This window comes from Cyprinus carpio, chromosome B7, assembly GCF_018340385.1.
Source record: "Cyprinus carpio isolate SPL01 chromosome B7, ASM1834038v1, whole genome shotgun sequence".
NCBI classification, from domain to species: domain Eukaryota; kingdom Metazoa; phylum Chordata; class Actinopteri; order Cypriniformes; family Cyprinidae; genus Cyprinus; species Cyprinus carpio.
In genome coordinates, this window is record NC_056603.1 from 44475324 (window position 1) to 44482048 (window position 6725).

General features: G+C 41.5%; 1 pseudogene; it reads left to right on the forward strand.

The window, feature by feature from the left end:
• Positions 1-6082: 6082 nt before the first annotated feature.
• On the forward strand, positions 6083-6510 carry LOC122137838 (annotated as a pseudogene).
• The last annotated feature ends 215 nt before the right edge of the window (positions 6511-6725 follow it).

Genomic DNA, 6725 nt, shown 5'->3' on the forward strand with positions numbered 1-6725 from the left:
TTGCTGAGGTCCAGTGTAAAGTTTCCACAGTCAGTTGATGTTTGGGGTGCCATGTCATCTGCCTGGTGCTTGGTCCCACTGTGTTTTCCCTGATGAGGCCAAGGTCACCATAGCCGTATCACCAGGAAGTTTTTTAGAACACCATGCTTCTGCGGGGGGGGTGCTGCTGAACCAACCTTTATGGAGATGCAGATTCATTTTCCAACAGGCCTTGGCACCTGCACACAGGGCCAAAGCCTTCCAGTAACCTGGTTTAAAGGACCATGGTATCCTGTTCTTAATTGGCCAGCAAATTCGCTGACCTTACCCATAGAAAATCATGGGGTATTGTGAAGAGGGAGATGCGATATGCCAGACCCCCCAACAATGCAGAAGAGCTGAAAGGCCACTATCAGAGGCAACCTGGGCTCTTCATAACACCTGAACAGTGCCACAGATGATCGACTCCAGGCCACGCCGCATTGCGGCAAGTAATTTCGGCAAAGAGGAGCACGCCAACTCGAGTATTGAGTGCTGTACATGTTAATACTTTTCATTTTTAATACTTTTTTAGTTGGCCAAGAGTTCTTCTAAACATTTCGTGATTATTGTTCTTAATTTATATTCTCAGTGTCTGAGATACTGAATTTGGGATTTTGCCTTAGTTGTCAGTTATAATCATCAAAATAAAAGAAATAAACATTTTGAAATAGTATCAGTCCTGTGTGTAAGGAATGAAATATAATATACAGGTTTCACGTTTTGATGAAATTAATGAAATAAATCAACTTTTTGATGATATTCCAATTATATGACCAGCACCTGTAATACCTGTTTCTGGTTTTGGCTGCACAACGCAGAAACAGAACACTGGTTTACAGACCAGCCTCAGAGGAGGACAACACAGCAGCTTCCTGTCGGTCAGCTTGTCCTATTCAGTTAGATTGTTTGCAGAAAATATCAGGATTAGTATAAAGTCTGGTCAGTGCAAACATGTACTTGTTACTCACAATTGCTCACGGACTCTAACTGCCTCCTTGCTTAGGCCATTCGAAGCATAATAAAGAAGATTGGGTCCTCTGAAGTCTGACTGCAAGCACTGCTCGGTGTAAGTCACAGGTGTCTCAGGAGACGTCTGCCATTTCTTCTGGGACGACACTTCTCTTGGTTATCCTACTACAAACATAGGCCTAAAAGACATGTGTGGCACACTTAAGATAAATATTCAGTACTTTCCTGTAGGATCTTGACATGCTATGTGAAGAAGAACTAAAGATGCAACACGATTCTGGTTTGTTGAAGTCAGTTACATGTGTTTTGGTTGGTGAGCACCTGTACATCCCAAGTCTTGCTTACATAAGCAACTGTAAAAGCAGGGACATACTGATATAAATTGATTGCAGCACATTGGGGTCATCATAAAAATCCTGCAACTAGCTTATTAGTTAAAATGAGATTATTTGAAAAGAACAATCTTCTATATATGCTTATGAACTATAACAACACTCCAACATCCTTGAAGTAATTACATTACAGTTACATTCATAAAAACTAAGAATGTGGGCAAACTGTTTCAAACATCCAAACCTTTCTCATTCGTATGCACTGGACCGTCAATCACCCTCCCTCTTCATCTGTTTGTTTGTGGAATCGGAGATCTGTTCGTCAAGTTTAGTGCCCGCGTAAACATTCTTGTCTCACAAAAACTGTAATTAGATCAAAGATAAAATTAATCTCGTTGATTTATTAGCTTTAGGTGGATCATAACAAAAGTTTTCTGTCAAATCAGCAGTACATTGCACGCCAATTTAAATTTTTGTACGTTCCATTGATGAACTTGCTATCTAAAATACGTAAAATGTAAAAAACGCATATGCTTATGAGAAATATTTAATCAAAATGATCCCATACATCCATGTCTCTTGGTAAATAATCATTTTTGTGGATTATGGTATCCTCACGCTCATTATTTTGAAGGTGATTTTTTATTCAGTAAGGGACGCTGTAATCAAAGAGATGTTTCTCTGATGAGTAGTAATCGCTATAGAGAGGTGGGTATGAACTTTCTTTTATAAGACAGCCTAATTTAAAATTTTACAAGTGTTTTGTAATGTGTTTAATTATCATGGGCAATTGTAATGAAAAGAGAAAAAATCTGATACGAAGCATTAATACTAATACTAAGAGTAAATATATTTGGTTGGAATATGCTATATTTTAGCAGGCTAGTAAATATGTGTCTATGATTACAGCTCCCTTGAAGCTCTTGTGGTTTTCTCCTCCATCTTCTCAATCCTGTTCTGCTCACAGGTCTGACTGGAGATGAGTTTTGTTCCTGCTTGATGAAAGGTTGCTGATTTATCTAGAATAAACTTCAGTTTTTTTTTTTGTTTTTTGTTTTTCTTCAGATAATGGAGTGAACTACAAGCAGTATAATATGTTGCACTGCTCATTTATTGTAATAAATAACTGATTACTAAAATAATGATTAATGATAATAAATCATATATAATAATAATAATAATAATAATAATAATAATATTGGTCTGTGTTTGCTATTTGTCTCCCGAGAGTTGGCACAAACAGTCTATACAAGATATACAAATGGGCCGTCAAATCTATCATAGAGGGTAATTTTTAAAACCCTTATAGACCCATTGGTAAGAATGTGGAGAAAAGCCATACTAATGATTATACTAACCAAATCTTAATACTTTTAAGATTATACATCTTCACACAGATCTTCAACAGATTCCCTGGAGCTACCCACCATCATCCCCATCCCAAAGAAATCCCAAAACTACAGGACTAAATGACTACAGGCCTGGTGGCTGTCTTCTGTCATTTGAAAAAACTGGTTCTGTCTTATCTGAAGGACATTTACTGGACCCCTTACTGGATCCTCTTGCAGTTGCCTACAGAGCAAACAGGTCTGTGGACGATGCAGTAAACATTGGACTGCATTATGTTCTGCAACACCTAGACAGCAGACCAGGACTTAATGTGAGGATGCCTGTTTGTGGACTTCAGCTCGGCCTTTATCTCTATCATCCCAAACCTCCCTCCTCCTGCCCAAAACTAACTCAGCTTTCCATGGCCCACCTCGTCTGTCAGTGGATCAACACAGCTAGGTGAGGCTGGGAAAACTCGCATCCAGCACTTGTACGATCGGCGAACTCGGCTAGCCCCTCAGGGATGTGTTCTCCTCCCATCACTGCTGCGCTCTCCCTGTAACACTAACGATTGCGACACATTAAAGACCCCTCCTGTCAAGCTCCTGAAGTTTGCAGATGACACCACACTTCTCATCATCGGCCTCATTTCAGGGAGACACAGGTGAACGAGTCTGCTTAACAGACGAGGAGTTAAAGGCTGGCTGTATCTGGTGTATTCTCAACAACCTGGAGCTTAAACACGCTCAAAACAGTGGAGATGATCGTGGACTTCAGGAGAAACCCCATCGGTGGTTTTTTGTGTTCTGTTATTACTTTGCACTGAGGAAGCTTCGATATCTGTAAACATGATTCCTCGTATGTGTAACAGCATACCTGGAAATAAATAAAGCCTCATTCTGATTCTGATTCTTTTATACTTCTCTGTTTGCTCTCTTTCCCTCTTCTGATTGTAAGTACATCGAATACTACTACACTTACCCAAATTAAATCAAGCCGTCTTATATAAATATATTGGTCATATATCATAAATTACTTTATTTGAAATTAGCATTTTAATATTGGGGTAAGTGGTTCAAAATACAGTATAAAATGTTGCCCTACCCATGCTGTCTCTTAAACGGATGGAGTCTTTCCTTTGTTCAGGGAAACGATAACGTTAACCGCAACTAACTTTATAACATGAGCCGATTAAGATGCATTTAATTAAAAAATACTTAAGTGATAAGATATACATTATTATAACTAATAGTTGTTGTTAAATGAAGTAAAATATCTGCCATACGTAGTATTTCATGTAGCCTGTGAAGTTGTGTTTTTCTTTAAAATGGATTACGTCTGAATTTCTCTGTTTTACTGTTCAATCAAAATGAACGATTTCCTCGGAGATGCAAAGCAAAAAACAAAACAAACAAAACAAAAAAAATATGTCGTTAGTCTATCAGCTCAATAAACGACAGAATTCATCCTGACCCCGACCATGAGGCGCCCCGAGACCTGCGTAGGCTTCAAGCATGCACAAAACAACAACAAAACAGCTGCACACAACAATATGAACACGCGCTTCACTGCTGCTCATTTACTTAAAATTCACTCTCAAACTGTTCTTCTGAAAAGCACCAGAGGATGATTTAATGATGTTATGACTTTTAAACTTAATTAAGCCTTTAGATTTACACGCGGCTTGTTCCGTGTTGTGATTGCCTCGACCGTTGATCTGCGGAAGCCAAAACAAACTTTCCTCGCCGGCGTGTTTTAGTTCCACAGAAAGACAAGAACCTATGCTTGCCTGTTCACTTTGTTTCTTCACTGCGTCAAAAACTGTTTTAACACTCGAGTTCCTTGCTCTTAAATGTAGGAGAAGAAAACACAAGCGCGAGCGGCTCCCGGGGGCGCGCAGACGACCGAGCGGGCGGGTTGAGTCTATATGTTCTGATTTTGGTGGTTTAAGAGCGCAGCGCCTGCTCGAGCGACACTCTGAACTCAGTGTTTGAAAGACTGTAACTCCGCTCAGAAAATGGCAGAAAACCGCTCCAGCTTGTTTGCCGCTCCGCCGGCCAAAGCGCCCAAGAAGTCAGTCCGCCGCCAAAGCCAAGAAGCAGGTCCGGGCTGTCGGTGAGCTGATCGTCAAAGCCGTGTCCCCTTCCAAGGAGAGGATCGGCGTGTCCCTTCGCTGCCGTTGAAGAAAGCTTCTGCTCTCCGCCCGCCGGCGGCTACGACGTGAGAAGAACACTCCCGCGTAGTCAATCTCGCCATCAGATCCTGGTGACTAAAGGTTCCTGCTGCAGGTCAATGAAACCGTTCGCCTCCGTCTCCTTTCCAAGATCAGCAAGAAGCAAGCCGAGCCCAAGAAGAAACCGGCCAAGAAGGTGGCTCCTCAGCCAAGAAGCCCGCTGCCTGCCAAGCAGCCCAGGGCGAGCGCAGCGGCAAAGAAGCCCGCCGCTAAGAAATCACCCAAGAAGGCCAGAAAACCGCGCCGCCTGCCGCTAAGAAGGCGACCAAGAGCCCCAGAAGGCGACCAAGAGCCCTAAGAAGGCGAAGAAAGCCAGCAGTCTCCAAAGCAAGCCAAGGCCCCAAAAAGCCAAGACTGCCAAACCCAACGGCAAAGCCTAAAGCTGCCAAGCCTAAGAAGGCAGCTCCCAAGAGAAATAAATTCTTCTGTTTTTTTCCCCAACGGCTCTTTTCAGAGCCACCCACAAACTCTAAAGAAAAGAGCAAAAGAAAGTCCTTAAATTTGGTTCTTAGTGGAAGTTTATTACCAAAGACTGTATCTGAGTTAAATGACATCTGAAACGCTCTAGAAAAGTCACATTTACTATATGATGCAAATGCAGTTAGCATCTAACCAAAGTACGAATATACAGTGTCTACCAAAATGTTACAAAAAATACTATAAGTACAGTACAATATGAAAATCATTTACAGATTTTAATACTTCAGCATGATAACAGATAGGTTACTCTGAACAATATACGAGGATTTTGTATGTACACTATAAGCAGAACTATGAGCATAGAACATAATTTATAAGGCAATGGACAGTTAATAACTGCATAGAAAATATTCCATTGTACAATGAATCATTCAGTATTCTGGTGGCAGACAGTAGTGCAAGTACTAAGTGAACTTTTTTTTTGAACAAATATTTATAATGTTGATATAAACGTATTCACACCCCATCACAATTTCTTGTATTATTTTTATTTTATTATTTTTTTTTTTCGTAATGTGTTTAAATTAAAATGCTGCATAATCCGTCGCCATCTGTGGAGGCGTGGCTTTGGCTGTTGGAGGGAAGTTCAGTGATTGGTTTAAAATCTTTCCAGTCTCTAAACCAATGGGCGACTGGCACGCTCGTTTAAAAGCAGTATAGCGGAGTTTAGGAAGTTTTTATTTCTGTTTTGTAAACGAAGATATAGTTTCAGTTGAATATGAGTGGAAGAGGCAAAACGGCGGCAAGGCGAGAGCGAAGGCCAAGACTCGCTCCTCCAGAGCAGGGCTGCAGTTCCCGTCGGTCGTGTTTCACCACTTCTCCTGCAAAGGTAACTACTACGCAGAGCGCGTCGGTGCGGAGCTCCGTCTATCTTTGCGTCTGTTCGAGTATCTGACCGCTGAGATCCCTTGAGTTGGCTCTGGAAACCGCGCAAGAGACAACAAGAAGACCCGCATCATTCCCCCGTCACCTGCAGCTTGCGGTGCGCAACGACGTGAGCTCAACATACTCTCTGGTCGATTAACCCATCGCTCAGGCGGCGTGCTCCCACATCCAGGCCTGTGCTGCTGCCCAAGAAGAGCGAGAAACCCGCGCAAAACCAGTAACCTGAGTGCCTCTGCTTCCTCAAACACAAAGGCTCTTTGAGAGCACCTACTTCAATCTGAGGAAGAGCCATGCCTGGTTTGCAATCATAATGCTAGCGCTACCATACCAAATCAAAGTATTTCTACAAAAAGTGTGGGTAACTGCAAAGACAATCAAAGGCGAGATATTATTTAAATCTAAATCAAAGAATAAAATATTTTCTTCCAAGCAGTGTTGGTAAAAAACCCTTTAAAGGGCTGAGTAAAGTGTTTGTA